The sequence below is a fragment of the Trachemys scripta genome, chromosome 2, assembly GCF_013100865.1.
Source record: "Trachemys scripta elegans isolate TJP31775 chromosome 2, CAS_Tse_1.0, whole genome shotgun sequence".
Lineage (NCBI taxonomy): Eukaryota > Metazoa > Chordata > Testudines > Emydidae > Trachemys > Trachemys scripta.
Genome location: NC_048299.1, coordinates 67,145,791 through 67,163,413, shown reverse-complemented (window position 1 = coordinate 67,163,413; position 17,623 = coordinate 67,145,791). Strand labels below are relative to the sequence as shown.

Genomic DNA, 17,623 nt, shown 5'->3' with positions numbered 1-17,623 from the left:
CCGGCTTTTTGGGCTCCAAATCCCCGTCCGGGGGGAAAGCCCAAAAAAGCCGGACATGTCCGGGAAAATCCGGACGTATGGTAACCCTAAATTTTATACTCTGGGTGATGAGTTTGCTGCTTTATAACTCTTTTTTTTTTTTTTCCTGATGATCCTGCCAATTGCTGTATGTGGTGTGGAAAATGGAGGATTGTTCCCCCTTGGAATTTTGTCAGACTAATCCTTCCAACTCCTGGAGAATGGACACCAACAGGCTTCAGTGGAGTGGACTGTCTCTAAAAAAAAGGAATCTTCTCTCAGTCTGTTAACTGCTGAGTGAATAGGCATCTGATAGAGACAAAGGGGGGTGGGGTGGAGGGAAAAAGGGACAGGGCCGGCTCCAGGGTTTTGGCCGCCCCAAGCAGCCAAAAAAAAAAAAAAAAATCTGCAGTGGCAATTCGGCGGGAGGTCCTTCGCTCCGTGCTGGAGTGAGGGACCGTCTACCACTGAATAGCTGGACGTTCCGCCCCTCTCCGGAGTGGCCGCCCCAAGCACCTGCTTGACAAGCTGGTGCCTGGAGGCGGCCCTGAAAAGGGACATACATTTCTAAAATGGGGAGGAGGGGAGACTAAAACAAAAGAGATGCAAAATCACATGAGGTGTGTGCTACTCAGCACAGCTCCAAGGCCTAGCTCTTTGTTTTTTAAATATATTTTAATATGATATTGTGCGACCTTATTCATCGTCTTAATGGCTTGTGTTGTTTAAGGAAATGCAAGTAGGGAGACAGTGGGGAGATGCAAAGCTAAGGTTTTAAAAGCAATAAGACTGGAGTACTTATTTCAAGCATGCATGTTTTGTTTATTTTTTAAAAGGTGTTGGTGTGTGGGTTTTTATTTTTATTTTTTTTTATTTTAATTCTTCAACTGCAGTCCAGGGTGCCAAATGCCTCACTAGCCAGGCTAAGAGGGACTTCAGTGGAACTGCAGCAAAGATCTGCCTAAGTTGGGCCAAGGTCAGTTTCTGTGATTGTTCTTGTGAAATATCATCCATAAATATAGGGTTTTGCTTTTAGAGAGGAAAAGAGCTGTGCAGCTGAAAGGGCCTCTGAGGGAAGAAAGACTCTCTGGTTTAGGTGTAATTAAGACATGTAAAATATAAGATGCTAATAATGCAATTTATTCACAGGGAGTGAGTCTGAAAGCAGAGAATATCTTCTGTATATTTTACACTTGTCACCCTACCTGAAGATCAAGTACTATGGGTAGTCAAATTAACCGTGTCTAAAATAACATGCCAGTTTGTGTCCTGGGGTAATGGAGACAGAACAGTCCTGACAATCATCCATATATTTATTCCATTTGTGCTTTGGTCTTCACACCATTGTATTTCAAAATAACATTATACAGACTACCCTCTAAGAAGTTTATCTCCATATCATGTTATCTGTTTCTCATTCATGAAAGCCATCATACTGAACCAAAAAAGCCATGTGAAGATCTGTGTAGCTTGAAAGCCTCTCTCTCTCTCTCTCTCTAACTGCAGTTGGTCCAATAAAAGATATTACCTCACTCACCTTGTTTCTCTAATGTTGTACAGTTTGGCTAACATGATTATAGACTAAAACAGGAGTGTCAAACTCAATTGCACAGGGGGCCAAAACTCAAAACTCGCGGGCCGAACAGTATAACCATTTATTTAACAGACTAAATATTTATGTTTTTTAACCATTAATATGAACCAAAATACAGGATATCATTCCAAAATAAATACATTTCAACTTAAAATATTTTGCTCTTCATAAAAAAATATCCTGTCAATACAATACATTCAAAATCTGTACATGCTGGAATATTAAAAAATCTGAAAATATAAATAAAAAATTGAATTTAAAGCAAAAGTATAATCATAACAAATCATAACATTCCATTTTCTTGTCCTATTTAGTCAGAGCCTGATACTTGGAGTCTTTTCTTTGCAACAAGTTCGTTTATGTTTGGGGTTAGGTTCTGTGTTGTGAAGATTCTCAGGATCGATTGCAGGTGTTCATCAGTGAGGCGACTCCTGTGTGACGTTTTGTTAATTTTCATCACAGAGAACAGCTGCTCGCACAGATATGTGCTGCCAAACATGGACAGGATTCGAGCCGCATGTTGGCGGAGCTGCGGCATCGCTTCAGGAATGAAGCGAGTGAACTGTGCTGGCCCCGCAGTGTCGTACTTTGCCTTCAGTGTCCCGTTACATTGCAGTTCTATCAGCTCCATCTGCATTTCTACAGGTGCGGTTTCCACATCGACTGCAAATGGGTTGCGAAGCAGCTCGAAGTTACTTTTCTGTGCCTCAAAGTCACTGAAGCGCCGTGCGAACTCAGTGCGCAGCGCGCTGAGTTTTTCAGCAAAGGTGGCATTTGGGAAAACTGTGGCACTTTCTTGGTTCCGTATTACTTGGCAACAGGGAAAGTGAGACAAGTTGCATTGGTGCATTTGTGTCTCCCATAAGCGCAGCTTCACTTGAAATGCCTTCACTGCATCATGCATATCGGTTATTATGTGCTCCCGTCCCTGGAGTTGAAGGTTTAAAGCGCTAAGATGCGACGTTATGTCAGCCAGGAACGCCAACTCACATTTCCACTTTTCATCCCGCAGAACTGTGCAGTCTTTCCCCTTACTGTCCATGAACTGGCAGATTTCCTCTCGCAGCTCAAAGTGTCTTTTGAGAACTTTTCCCCGACTTAGCCCCGGACCTCCGTATGATATGGCATATCGCCAAACTCGCTATCTATTTCCCGCAGAAAAGACTGGAATTGGCGGTGATTTAAACCGTGGGCTCTGATAAAGTTGACGGTTTGTGTTACAGTGTTCATCACATGATCCATTTTTAGGACTTTAGCACTCAGCGATTCCTGGTGTATGATGCAGTGATACACTGTCAACTCACCGGCACAGTTCTCCTCCCGCATCTTTGAGCGCATCCTTCCCACCAGTCCATTTTTTTCACCACACATAGCAGGTGCGCCATCTGTTGTAAGTCCAACGAGTTTTTCCCACGGCAGTTTCATGTCGGTTACACTTTGAAATACATTTCCAAAGATGTCTTCTCCTTTCGTTGTCCCGTGCATCGATTTAATGTCCAGTATTTCCTCTGTTACGCACAAATTGGAATCCACACCATGGATAAATATCGCCAGCTGTGCAGTGTCAGTCGCGTCAGTAGTTTCATCCACGGCAAGGGAGTATGCAACAAAATATTTTGCTCTTTCAATCAACTGTGTTTTCAAATCAGTCGCCATCTCACAAACCCGATTAGCAACAGTGTTTCTGCTGAGGCTTACATTTGCAAACGCTCGCGTTTTAAATGGACAAAGGACGTCGCACACTTTCATCATACAATTCTTTACGAATTCCCCCTCGGTAAACGGCCGTCCTGATTTGGCGATCTCTTCGGCCACAATGAAACTTGCTTTCACAGCAGCTTCACTTTGTGATTTTGCTTTGGTGAAAAACGTCTGCTGGGATGTCAAATTCTTCTTCAACTCCTCTACCTTTTGTAGCTTCTGTCCTGCGCTCAGGTTTTTGAATTTGTTCTCATGTTTCGTCTCGTAGTGCCGTCTTAGGTTATACTCCTTCATTACAGCGATATTACTCCCGCAAAGGAGACACACTGGTTTACCTGCAATTTCAGTAAACATATACTCATTCTCCCACCAGCTTTGAAAGCCTCGGTTTTCAGAATCAATTTTTCTCTTGGCCATTGTTGGGGTCTAGCTTTGATTTGAGATTAGCGTTGTATACATCAACAGACCGCGAACTTGAACTGTGGCTTGCCGTTGGCGGCAATTGCACTGCATCATGGGATTTGTAGTGTGTGTTATTGGGGCGTCATATCACAGGGCCATTAAAAACAGATATATAAAACGATTTCGCGGGCCGGATATAATTGTATGGCGGGCCGGATGTGGCCCACGGGCCTTGAGTTTGGCACATGTGGACTAAAACAATTACTTCTATTGTTTCAGTCCTGATTTAAATTGACAGAAATAATATCTATTGCCTGCTGCCCCCACTCCGGGGCCTGCTGCGGGGACCTAGCAGCGCGCACGCTGTGCCCAGCCCCTGGCCAGTCGCGTCTGGGCTGCTGCCCAGCTGGTGCTATCCCACGGCGGTCCCAGAGTGGGGGCAGCAGGCCCCAGTCCCCCCGTCCCGCTCGGGTCCTGCAGGGGAACGAACAGGGCTGGGCTGCCGATGCCTCCGCTTCAGGGCTGCCATGGGATAGCACCAGCTGGGCAGCAGCCCAGACGCGACTGGTCAGGGGCTGGGCGCAGCGTGCGCGCTGCTGGGTCCCCACAGCAGGCCTGGGCTCGGCGGGGTTCGGGCCCGGGCGCCAGAGCCGCAGCCCCTGAGCTTGGCCATTGGCCGCTTCTTCCCCCTGCGGCAGTGGGAGCTGCAGCAGCGGCTGCTCCTGAGTCCCGCTGCCCGGGGGGGGAGAACAGCTGCCGCCTGGCCCCGCGGGTCGCCCCCCTACTCTCCCTACCGCCCGACTGAGTCCTGCCTGCGCTTGGGGCAAGGCCGGACTCTCGCTCACCCCGGCCCCGCGTTTCTCCTGCGTCTCCCGGGCCTCCCTCCACAAGTGCCGGAGGGAGGAGGAATGGCGAGCCTGGGGAAGAGGCGGGGATTCGGGGAGGGAGCCAATGGGGGAAGGAGGGGGCGGCGTCGGGGCGAGAGCACTTCCAGGCTCTGGAGTATTTGCTTGTTTGTCCAGTGTCCCAACCTAACATTGGTCGGGACGCGGGACAAACAAGGAAATATCGGGACAGTCCCGATAAAATCGGGATGTCTGGTCACCCTAATTGCAATAGGGACTCGTTTAAAATTCCTGAAGTAGTTCAGTGGATTAACCTGATCTATGAAGTTTACAGATCTCTGGAATAGTAAATATCTTCTTGGTGATAAAAATACAGCCTTGATAGGGAAAGATGGTTTTAAAAAACAAAACCTTTCCCTCCCCCCCAATCCCAACAAACAAAATCCCACAAAAAACAAACCCCAACAAACTGGGTTTCTATTCTGGGAGCTGATCAAAATCACCTTAGTAAGAAGCTCAGTCAAGTGAGTAGCTTAAGTTGAAAATAATAGCTTGCTTGTTTGTTTTTAGTATGACTTACCTTGATAGGGTTCATAAATAAATGCTTTAAGTTGTATATACTTACCATGTATGCCTATTTCAGTTCCCGACAGTTAAAGAGGAAAGTCTTGTTATGTCCCTTGATGGTAAATTTTCCATCCACTTGCAATATGTCTGATTTGAACTAGGTCATCAAGATCACAAGGCACTAATTTTCTCTATAGAGGAAACAAGTGAACAAATATGGAATTCTATTATTTTAAAAGTATCAGATAACATAGAAAGAAATTCAGTTAGTGGTAGCTTACATTTTTAGAAGTTAATCTATTTTATCCTGAATATACTTTTTTTTCTGCGACAGGGAGCTCCATTAGTAAAGTAACTGTTCACTAATAGTGAACACATTCCCTTATTCATCAGTCATAGGGAAGAAGAGTACCTCAATATGTTTACCAAATATCAGCTACATTTGACTTTGACCTGAAGAAACATTTGCTCTTTTAAATAATTTGATTAATATGCTAGCATGAAATAAGCATTGATTCATTATAGGGTGACATGAGCTTCCGGTCTGTTCCTGCCTCAGATTTTCAGATACAGTATGAGTGCAGCAAGGAGGCTAAGGGTGGTGTGATAGGCTTCCTTCTCTTCCTCAGGAGATATCAACCTTCCAAACCCATCACCATCAAAATGAATGCTTCTATCTCTCCTGTACACGTCTGCCACTCCTTAAGGCATTTCCCAGTGAAAGAGACAGACATCTGCCATACCTTCTCCTGGTGTGATTCTTACACCATCCTGACATGAGGTATGGATGGCAGGTAATGGTCTCTAGGGGTATGTCTACACTGCAATTAAAAACCTGCATCTGGCCCAGGCTGGCTGATTCTGGCTAAAGGGCCATTTAATTGCTGTGTAGACACTTGGGCTAGGGTTGCAGCTGAGCTCTGAGATCCTCCCACGTAAGGAAGAGAAACAGGGGTGTTCACTGCAGCTCACCTTTGTTGCCATCGTCACCATGCACACATACCTACACTGAGGAGGGGGAACCTCTTTTGGCCTGTGAAGGGAGATGCTTTAACCAGTTTCAGCACCTGCCCTGCCCTGCCCAGCCCAGCCCAGCGTTGAGGACCTCGAGGTTAATGGCAAGTGCGATAAATTACAACATGGTTTTACGAAGGGCAGATCGTACCAAATGAATCTGATCTCCTTCGAGAAAGTAACGGACTTATTAGATAAGGGAAATGCGGTGAACCTAATATACCTGGATTTTAGTAAGCATTTGATACTGTACCCCATGAGGAATTATTGGTTAAAGTGGAAAAGATGGGGATCCATATGAAAATTCAGAGGTGGATAAGGAATTGGTTAATGGGGCGAATGCAGCGGGTGGTATTGAAGGGTGAATTGTCAGGTTGGAGGGAGGTTACCAGTGGAGTTCCTCAGGGTTCGGTTTTGGGACCCATTTTATTTAATCTATTTATAACTGAACCTTGGAACCGATTGCAGGAGTGGACTGATAAAGTTTGCGGATGATACGAAGGTGGGAGGCGTTGCCAATTCGGAGGAGGATAGGGATATTCTGCAGGGAGACTTGAATGAGCTTGTAAATTGGAGTATCAGAAATAGGATGAAATTTAATAGTGAAAAGTGTAAGGTGATGCATTTAGGGATGACTAACAACAATTTTAGTTACAAGCTGGGGACGCATTGGTTAGAAGTAACGGAAGAGGAGAAGGACCTAGGGGTTCTTGTAGACCAGAGGATGACTATGAGTCGACAATGTGACGTGGTGGTGAAAAAAGCCAATGCGGTCTTGGGATGCATTAGGCGAGGTATATCTAGTAGGGATAAGGAGGTGCTGCTTCCGTTGTATAAGGCGCTGGTGAGACCTCATTTGGAGTACTGTGTGCAGTTCTGGTCTCCCATGTTTAAAAAAGATGAACTCAAATTGGAACGGGTGCAGAGAAGGGCCACTAGGATGATCAGAGGAATGGAAAACCTGTCGTATGAAAGGAGACTGGAGGAGCTCGGGTTGTTTAGTCTGACAAAACGAAGGCTGAGGGGGGATATGATTGCTCTCTTTAAATATATCAGAGGGATAAATACAAGGGAGGGAGAGGAATTATTCCAGCTTAGTACTAATGTGGACACGAGAACGAATGGATATAAACTGGCTGTGGGGAAGTTTAGGCTTGAAATTAGACGAAGGTTTCTGACCGTCAGAGGGGTGAAATATTGGAACAGCCTTCCGAGGGAAACGGTGGGGGCGAGGGACCTGTCTGGTTTTAAGATTAAGTTAGATAAGTTTATGGAGGGAATGGTTTAATGGTAAAACATATTAGCTGAGGAATACCGAGCAATGGTAGGTAAATAGTATAATGGCTAACAAGGATCAGGCTGGAGACTCTTGCCTACATGCTCGGGGTCTTACTGATCGCCATATTTGGGGTCGGGAAGGAATTTTCCTCCAGGGTAGATTGGCTGAGGCCCTGGAGGTTTTTCGCCTTCCTCCGCAGCATGGGGCAGGGATCGCTAGCAGGAGGGTTCTCTGCCAATTGAAGTCTCCAAAACACAGGATTTGGGGACTTCATCAGCAGAGTCAAGGGAAGGGTAGGGACGGTTTTGTGGCCTGCAGCATGCAGGGGGTCAGACCAGATGATCATAATGGTCCCTTCTGACCTTAAAGTCTATGAGTCTGGGATAGACAGAAAGTGATTCTTCTGAGAAATTATCTGAATTATTCTGTATCTCCATATGTTGGTGTTTATACATAATATAACGCAGGTACTGTACAAAATTAAAATACAACAAGATAAACACATCCTTCATTAAGTTGAAGTACAAATGTAAGTAGAAAAATGTCTAAAAATTGTCCGACACTACAGAATATGGGTGTGGTGTTTGTAATATGTAAATATTGGGTACTGTACCTTTAAGGGTATGTCTACACAGCATTGTGGAGTAAGCAGGAGCAAGCCTCCCACCCTGGGTCAAAAGACATAGGCTAATGGGGCTTTCACAAGTGCCGTAAAAATAGCTGTATACACAGAGCTTAGAAGTTGTGGCTTGGGCTCTGAAACCTAGGGTGGGCTTAAGAGCCTGAGCATCGGCCCAAACCACAACTTTGAAGTGCTGTTTATACTGTTGTTTTTAACCAACTAACCTGAGTCTATTGACTGAGTTGAGAGCCTTGCTCCCTTTTGCTCCAAAATGCTGTATAGGCGTACCCTACATTCCTAAGAAACTACAGCCTGCAGGGAGGGGTAGGTGCCATTTTGTGAGGAAGTGCTGATGCTGTATGTTACAGACAAGACACATGGGATTTTCTCACAGAAACCACCTTTTTTTGCTGTCCTGTTTGATAGTTTAATCTAAAATAAATTTTTCAGGCTGAAAGATAGACAGGTAGAATTGCTCTTTGCATATGGAAGCACATAATAGTGCATTATAATACTATTAACTAAGCTCACAGCAACCTATGCAAGGAAATGTGATGATTGATGGGTATGACACTTACCTCCACCAGAGAGTAATGGCTCACGACCTGTCTAACTGCTGCTCCACTGGCTGAAATGAAACTTAAACTCCTTTAAGTTTAAGAACTTTGTTAAGGAAAGTGGTTGCTGCATGGCTTGTCTTTTTAAAATAAATAATCTACACTGCCAGTAGCAATGCAAGCCATTGGGGAACCTCACTATCCTGTCCAGCTGCCTCAGTCCTCATCTAAAGGGAATACTTAGAGGATGGTATAATTCTTCAGACATGGCCCCTCTGCTGAGACTGCTAACAAAAACTCCAATTTTTTGTAGTGAACTTCTTTTGGGGGTGGTGAGGTGTTCTGAATAGCTGGTAACTGGCTTGAAATTGAAAAAAAAACTCATTGTATTTAGGCCAACCAAGAAGACACAGACACTAACTTTCAGTTGCTACAGTGTGGGTTGGATATGAACTAGCAACCCACCAGACAATGAAATCTCTCACCATTATCAAACCCCCAGTGGAGTCATACAATCGCTCCAGAAAAATCTCACTTTTATTTTATTTATTTATTTAAAATAACCATGTTGAGGTTTGAGGCTGAACTGTGTTTTTTAACTACCTTTAACCCCTAGATCTGGTTGAATAGTTAAAAAAAAAAAAAAAAAAAAAAAAAAAAAAAAAGCAAATAAAAGCACCAAGTCTGGTTTGCTTTCGTTTGTGGGTTCATGATACTCATAGATATTTGTATAAAATTTTGATTCCCAAGTTTTAGTACAAATTATTATTCACCTGAAAATTAACTAAAAATTCATTTTTAATTTTTTTATTCCCCTGTTTAAAATCTTTCAGGGAGCAGAAGCAGTGTCATGCTACCAGTTGCATTCAGTAAATACCAAATATTGGGTATCTGAAGCAAACAGGAGAGAAATTATTAATTGAAAGCATGCAGCAATCATTTTGATTAAGGGATACACTAACAGGATTTAATATTAGTTTGTGAATGATTCATTACATAAAATAGGGCTAATTAATATTAATCATGAACTTCATGCATTTTTGTGGTCCAGTGAAGAAGGTATCTTCTTTTTATTTTCTTTTTATTGGGTAGTAATAAAACATCTGCTTTAGATAAATGAACACACAAAACCACAAGCCTGAAATTTCATCTGTTTGCTAAGTCTATCAACCTCGACAAGGTTTTTTTTTTTTTTTTTTTTTTTTAATATTGCTGAACTTTCCCATTCAGATTGGATGCTCGTAATTAGAGAGCATTCTCTTATATGTAAAATTGACAGTAGTACTGATCCTGAGGTCAAAACTATGAGCTACTTTCTGTTTGTACGGCTATTTTTATTATTATTATTAAAGAATTCTCCCTGCAAAAAACTGTGCAGGATCAGTCCTCCCCTCATACTGCCTCCAGTATATTTTACAAATTGAAATAGCAGGGTAAAAGTGAGCTCATGACCTTGGTGGCTACAGAAAGACTTTTAGCTGTTTAAGTTATAGGTGGCAGAAACCTTACACTGAATCATTTTAATCCCTAAATTGCTTTCTAAAATCTGGTTGCCTTACACCAAACTCTAAATCCCAGAACCAAAGAGATCTTGATGTACATCCTGGATGGTTCAGTAGTTCTAATTGGAACTGACACGAATTAACAGAAAAACACGCCTTTCAAAGGAAGAGAAGGTTTGATTGCAGGAAACACATTTTTAAAGGGCCTCTGCTTCTTTATCTTGGTGGTTTGCTACTGCTTCTGGCCATTGGGTGGCAAAATCCATGAAGGTAAGTATGTACAGCTTTCCTCTGGGTGTCTTCTTAGGGAAAGGACCCAGAATATCCACAGCTACGTGCTGAAATGGAACCTCAATTATGGGTAGTGGCTGGAGAGGGCCCTTGACTTGGTCTTGGGGCTTTCCCACCCTCTGGCACACCTCACAAGATTGGACATAAGTAGAAATGTCCTTGCCCATTCCCTCCCAGTGGAATGACTTCCCCAAATGGTCTTTGGTCCTTTTCACCCCAGCATGGCTACTAGGGTGATCGTGGGCTAAGCTCAAGAGCTTTTCTCTATACTTAGTTGGAACTACCAACTGTCTCTGAGAATGCCAGTTCTCCTTGTGTACACCAGAAAGGGTTTCCTTGTATAAGAGTCCTCCTTCTACAACAAACCTGGACCTAGCAGAAGAGCTGAGAGGTGGTGGGTTGCTCCGTGTTGCCATTCAAGCTCCCTTGAAGCTTTCATCCGCTTCCTGCTCGGTCTGGAACTGCTCCCTTGATGCTGGAGACATTAGGTCCTCGCTGGGTTGTGGGCTTGGGCTTGGTCCCACTGGAAGTGATGCAGGTGATGGGGGTGTCTCTGTCCACTGTGAACCACTCTCTGCTGGTGCACTAAGTTGTATTTTAGGCTTCGACTGAGCTTCTTGCACCGGTTTAGCTGGTGCAGACTCTGTGGCACTCTTGGTCCTGGATCCCCTGACTCTGGTGGGGTTGCACGCATGGGCTCTGATGCTGGCTGCTCCTCCAGTTCCGATTCTTGGGCTGGTTCTGGCTGGGTCCCAGGAACAGGATCTACGACCACTGCCATAGACTCTGGTCTGGGGTCTGGTTCCACCACCTCTGGCTGGGTCCCTGGGCCGGGGGGAGGACTGTTAGGGCTACCTGGTTGATCCAGCGTAGCCCTTTCCAGCTCTAAGCACTTCAGCTCTATTTCTGCCTCCAAGCGCTTCTCCTCTCTCCTCTCCTCTGCCTCCAAGCACTTCATCTCTAGGAATAAATTCCTTTCTTCTGCAGTTAGAACTCGGTCTGAGTTAAGGGCATCCCTCCATCTTGGCACCTGGATCTTGGGTTGTGGATGGCTGACCCTTCCCTCCTGGGAAATCTCCGGTCCCCCATCCCCTCCCTGGATTTCTGTCATGGAGCTGGATGTCTGGTCTTGACCTGGGTCTGTCTTCTCCATGGTATGCCGCTTTGGGAAGACTGGTTGCTCTAGGGTTTTGGTGCTCGACTGCAACGTTCTGCACAGGGCTGCCCTATTCTAGCCTACTTTCTTTGCCACAAAGCTAGGGAAAAAATTAAACTGCTTGTTGGACCCCTTGGCTTTGCAGGCTGAACCTTTGTGTGCCTGTTCTCCCTCAGACAGCAAAGGAAAAAAAACCTCCCTTGCTTCGCAGGCTGCCAAAAGAAAAAATGTGTCCTTTTAAAATCCTGAGGTCTGTGCCTCTGGTTCAAAATAATCCCACTGCTCTGCCACCATGTCAAGGCTAATTCCCCACTCTGGCACTTTGAGTGCAGAAGGTGGGGGCCCGCAAGGATTCTAAAAATTAATACTGGCCATTCCAGGCCTGTATTAAACTCCCAAGGTTACAGCTTTTCTCTGACCTTGGATTGGTAGATGCTGCCAGCACCCAAGTGCAGAACTCCTTTGAGAGCCCAGGAAGGCGCACTTGGGAATTCCTTCCTGTGGGGTACCCTCAAGCCCTTTCACACCCCCCTCCGGGGAAGAGCTGAGACGGGGGGTGGGGGGGAATCAGCTGTTGCCACCAGCTAATTAAACAATATGTGCACAAACCTTTTAGGACACAAAAATCCAATTTTGTTCTTTAAAAAGGTAAATTTTATTTAAAAAACACAAGGAAGAAAATACAGTTGGGAATGTAGGCTATTGCTAGATTTAAAAAGAGCAACTACAAGGATTAAGCATCAAGAATAGTTTTCTTGAGGTCCAGCTTAAAGGTTACAAGTAAAGCAAAAGTACCTTGGGTTAGCAGAGAGGAATCCACAAGCCATAAAGAAATAAAGAGATAAACCTAATCATGTCTTCCTAGACATTTCCTGATCTACTTACATATCTGGGGTTTCAAATGAGTAGTTTCTAGGTATGATACTGATGATTTTTGCATACTTGGCCCAAGCTTTTTACAGCATAGCTCTGCCTTGTCCCCTCTCTCCAGGAGAACCACAACAGACAGACAAAAGGGGAGTCGTTTCAATTTTAAAAAGTTCTAGCCTTCCTATTGGCTCTTTTGGCCAGGTGTCCACTCACTTCCTTTTACCTATGCATAGTAGTGAGACTTTTTAACCCTTTACAGGTAGAGCAATTAGAGAACAGCTACTAAGAGGGATTTTATAGAGGCTGGCTCGGTGTCCATAAAAGGGAGCTACCCCCCTCCACTTCATTTATCACACTTATTATATATTATCTTGCTGAACCTCTTTCCTAGAGTATGTATTGATTCTGATATGTGCATGTACCTAATGGTGCGCTTAATAACAACAGACCTGACTCCCCTGAAAGGAATCTCTGAGAGCCTTGTTGAGCCCATAAGATATACAGCTTTGTGGTGTATGAGATTCAGAAGATCATGTTTATTAGTTCTGTGCTGGGCAAACCTTACCAGAATGGTCAGCTCAGTAAGTAGAGGTGGGGAAAACTCCCTGTACTTCTGAGATAGGAGCATCAGGATGGCTTGGAAGGGAAGGGTAGGGTAGGGTAGGGTGGGGGGCTAGGGAGATGTCATTTAAATGAATTCAAGGCACTCCGCCACTTACTGTATTCCTAGTTTCCTTATTTCCCACAGACCTCACAACCAGAGACTGGATTTGTTAACCCTCCAGGCTTGCTGCAAAGCTTCTCTTCCAAACCTGTATTCAGGAAGGAAGAAGCTCAAGGATGAAGGGGCTTGAGGTCAAGGTGCTGACCACCAAACCACCTAAGGATGCGGCTAACAGTCACTGTTGCCAATTCTCATGATGATCTGTGTTGATCTGAAGTCTTGGCTGCTGGAGAGACTCAGCTTTAAATTTAAAAAGAGCTAGTTTCTAGCCACCTTAGTTGTAGAGAAAAGATAGAAAATGTGACCCCAGTGCTAACCTAAAGGCTCAGAAACCACAGAACAAAGAAAGAACCCCAAATGTATTACTTTCTAAAAATCTCATGCTTTTGGGGAGCCAGTGGAGGGACATAAGAAGAAGGCTAGACGTGGTCAAAACAATGGACAATGGCATTTTGAACGGATATGAGCTGGGCAAGATTCCATTTGTCCAGGCCAGAGAACAGGATGCTGCAGTAATCAAGATGCAAGATTACGAGAGCTCTAGCTGTGTGGATAGATGCAGGCAGGATGATGGTGGTGTCCACAGTGATCAAGAAAAGAGGCCAGCTTAGCTGATAAGGCAAGGCCTACACTTGAAAATTGTGCCAGTGTAGCTATTTTGGTTAGGAGTCCCAAATATGTTTGTCTTGTCTGATATAGTTATATAAGTACAAACTCTAGTGTGGCTGCAATAATATTGATTTAAGGTTGTATTATACTGGTATAACTTATTCCTCTTCCCATTCAGGGTAGCCTTCTATTTGGATATTACTGGGAGGAGAGCAGGGAGAAACAGAGTACTTTAGAATATCATTTGATGGGTGCACATGGAGTTGATTCCTAAGGACTGGTCCACACTAACCCCCCAGTTTGAACTCAGATACGCAACTTCAGCTACGTGAATAACGTAGCTGAAGTCGAAGTACCTTAGTTTGAACTACAAAGTACTTACCGTGGGTCCACATGTGGCAGGCAGGCTCCCCCGTCGACTCCGCGTACTCCTCTCACGGAGCAGGAATACCGTCTAGACAAGACGCGATAAATCGATCCCAGAAGATCGATTGCTTATCGCCGAACCCGGAGGTAAGTATAGATGTACCCTTAGTGTCCTTAAACTGCTTTAAAGGCATTAAACAAAGATAATGAGTCTGCTTAGGACAGTTTCCTGTAGGTAGATGAAAGCAGCGTGCTATTGAGGTGCCCTGGGAGAGCTCCGGAGGCTGGGGGTGCTGGTCCAGTTTTTATAGTAGGGTGCTGATGTAAATCATGTATTCGGTGTTTGTTATTACTACTTCAAGCCAGGGAGTGCGGCAGCACACCCAGCACCCTTAGTTCCTGCACCACGGGGTACAGGTTCAGAGACATGAGGCTTGTTATGGCTCTTTGACCTTTGGTCCCCAATGGATGCTGCAAAGTGATGTCCTGGGAATTTCCTCAAAGGGGAGAAAGGGAAATGAGCTGCCTTAGACAGTGCTCATTCTCTCTTCTTTATGCCTCAACCCAGTCCAGCTGTGAATCTGGTTCTGTGTAGAGTCGTGTGGGGAGGGGCTTCCACAGAGTCTGAGACAGGGGTTGGCTAGGGGAAGTGATGTTGCATAGTTGTCAGTCTGCTTTTGGCAGCCCCTAAGCAGAGATCCACTGGGGCTTTTTTCCATTTGCCCATGGATGTGAAGAAAAGGCTCTAGCTCCTGGTCATTAGTTGACTTGGTCTTGTGTTAGTTTTATGCAAGTAATGGAAATCTCTAGAGGCAGGTATAAATCAGTATGGAGATAACGAGGTTAGTTCAATCAGGGAGGGTGAGGTGCTCTGCTAGCAGTTGAGGTGTGAACACCAAGAGAGGAGAAATTGCTTCTGTAGTTGGAAAGCCATTCACAGTCTTTGTTTAATCCTGATCTGATGGTGTCAAATTTGCAAATGAACTGGAGCTCAGCAGTTTCTCTTTGGAGTCTGGTCCTGAAGTTTTTTTGCTGTAAGATGGCTACCTTTACATCTGCTATTGTGTGGCCAGGGAGGTTGAAGTGTTCTCCTACAGGTTTTTGTATATTGCCATTCCTGATGTCAGACCAGACTCCAAAGAGAAACTGCTGAGCTCCAGTTCATTTGCAAATTTGCATCTGAAGAAATGAGGTTCTTACCCACGAAAGCTTATGCTCCCAATACTTCTGTTAGTCTTAAAGGTGCCACAGGACCCTCTGTTGCTTTTTACAGATTCAGACTAACACGGCTACCCCTCTGATACGTGTTAGTTTTAGTTGACTATATAGAAATTCTCAACCAAGCAGTAATATTTCTCACTGAATTCTTCTGATGTATTCTCTAAACTAAACAGAAAATCTAAGATCACTTAATAGTTTTGTTTCAAACTTGTTGAGATCTATGACATTTCCTTATAACTCCCCTCCCCCTTAATTTGTTGTCCCCATTAAGAAACAAAACAGTCTAAAATTTACTTGGAGGGAAAGGATGAATTTTTATTAACTGTCCTGGTGAAGCAAGATGAGCCATTTAGCTGACATAGATATAGTGAGTTTTAGCATCATCTCTACAATGGCTTTGTCCCAGGGTCTGCAAAGGTAATATGCAGTCCAAAGGTGGCTTTATTATAAACCAGTTGGGCTTGCCTGGTTGTGTACTTGGTAACAGTGAAGCATTCAAGAAGGGAGGAACAATGGGAGGCAGGGAGTAGCACTCCCATATGAACAGTGGGAGAGAAAATACACTCAATAGGATTAGCACCACATGCTCTCCAGAGTAAACTGCCTGAGTTAGTTTGCTGAACCCAGATATTTGATTATGGTAAAGGCATGGTGTATTTTAAATAAGCCAATAAAGGTGAGCTGATAGGAGAGGCACTTGCATTCAGCTGAGGAAAGGAGGTGTTTAAAAAACCCAACCAACCTAGGGCCATGGGGTTCAATCACTCTGAATAAATCACTGGCAGTTTCTTACCCACAGATTCCAAACCGTTGGAGCTCCAAGAAGCCGTATGGCCAGCCTCATGAACTCAAAAATAATGAGATTTTAAAAAATGTTTTTAGTCTGTATTTTTGACTTTAACTCCTGAACAGTGTGTGTGTGTGTGTGTGTGTGTGGTGACTTCAGATTTAAAAGTCAGCCTTTAATGTACACACATGCTTGCCTTTCCTTTGATGCTCATATGGAGACTCCACTTATCCCTTCCTAAAATAGGGGAGCGGTGGTTCTTTTCCTATTTCTGTCTTGACTTCCTCACCTCCTAGTTTCCCACCTTTGTCCCCCATTTTCCTCTCCTCAATCTTCTTCCCTGAGCTGCTCCTACCCTGTCCCACATTCTCCTGCCCACCTGCACCTTCAGAAGTAGAGCACTGTGTATTTCACAAATGCAAAATAACATGATATAAAACTAAAAAGAACGTAAAAAAAAAAAAAAGACAAAGAAAAACTCACCCTGTAGTGGCATTTGCTGACTGGGCCTGGCTCCCCTCTTCAGACATTGCAACCTCATGCACAGGGTCACAGTGCTGATCAGGTCTGGCCTGGCTGACCGTCCAGCATGACAAAGGATAAAGCACTGAAATCATAATTTTATTATGAGCAAATCATGTTTACCCAAAAGAGAAGCAGTCCATAGTGGATGGCACTTGTGTGGCTTCCACCTAACTGCACAGGTAGGAATATGTTTGAATCACAGCCCTAAAACACAGAGAAAGCCTTAATCTCATTCTAAGAGAAGCCAGGGAGATCAAGAACGGGATGACAATTTTAGCTTTGTGGGTGGAAAGAGACAGTTGAAAATGCGTTGGAGGAAGAAGTAGTAAGAGTAAGACAGGGTCTAGTTGTGTGAATTGAAGATGATTCCTAGCTTAACAGGAAGGTTGCTGTTGTGCTCAGCTGTGATGGAGACTGGGGGGAGAGGGGAAGGTAATAATCTGTAACATTTTTATTCACTTCTGTCAGTTCTGGGAAAGGTGAGCCATCTATTTCTATAGCTTGAATGCTAAATTGCATGCAAGTGCTGAAAAAGTTCATGCTGTTGTATTTAGATGTCTGTGGCTTTCCTTGGCAGAGGAAGGGTAAACGTTGTCTCCCTCGTGTTTTAGTGGTCTGCACAAACTGCAGAGTGAATCAAAGAGGCAACAGAAGGAAAGGGTCCTGGCTCAGAAAAATATAATAGTGTATCAGGTTTGCCTACCCATCTTCAGATATTCCCATTACCAGCCTCCACTATTCCTTGGAGGGAAAGCTCTGAAAGAGGTAGCCAGCATAGAGATCAGTTTTGCTGCAAGCTTTCAGGAAAATTGGCAATGTTCAAACTGCATCAGTATTCAAACCTGTGAAATGAGAGAGGGGCAGGAGGTGACCTGTAACGGGGAACAGACTCACATCTGAGATGCTGCTTCTAAAATGGAATAACTTAAAGTAGCTAAGAATAGTGATACAGAATAATTCAGATAATTTCTCA

General features: G+C 44.3%; 1 pseudogene; it reads right to left on the bottom strand.

The window, feature by feature from the left end:
- Positions 1 to 1,649: 1,649 nt before the first annotated feature.
- Positions 1,650 to 3,946, bottom strand: LOC117872385 (annotated as a pseudogene).
- Positions 3,947 to 17,623: the final 13,677 nt, after the last annotated feature.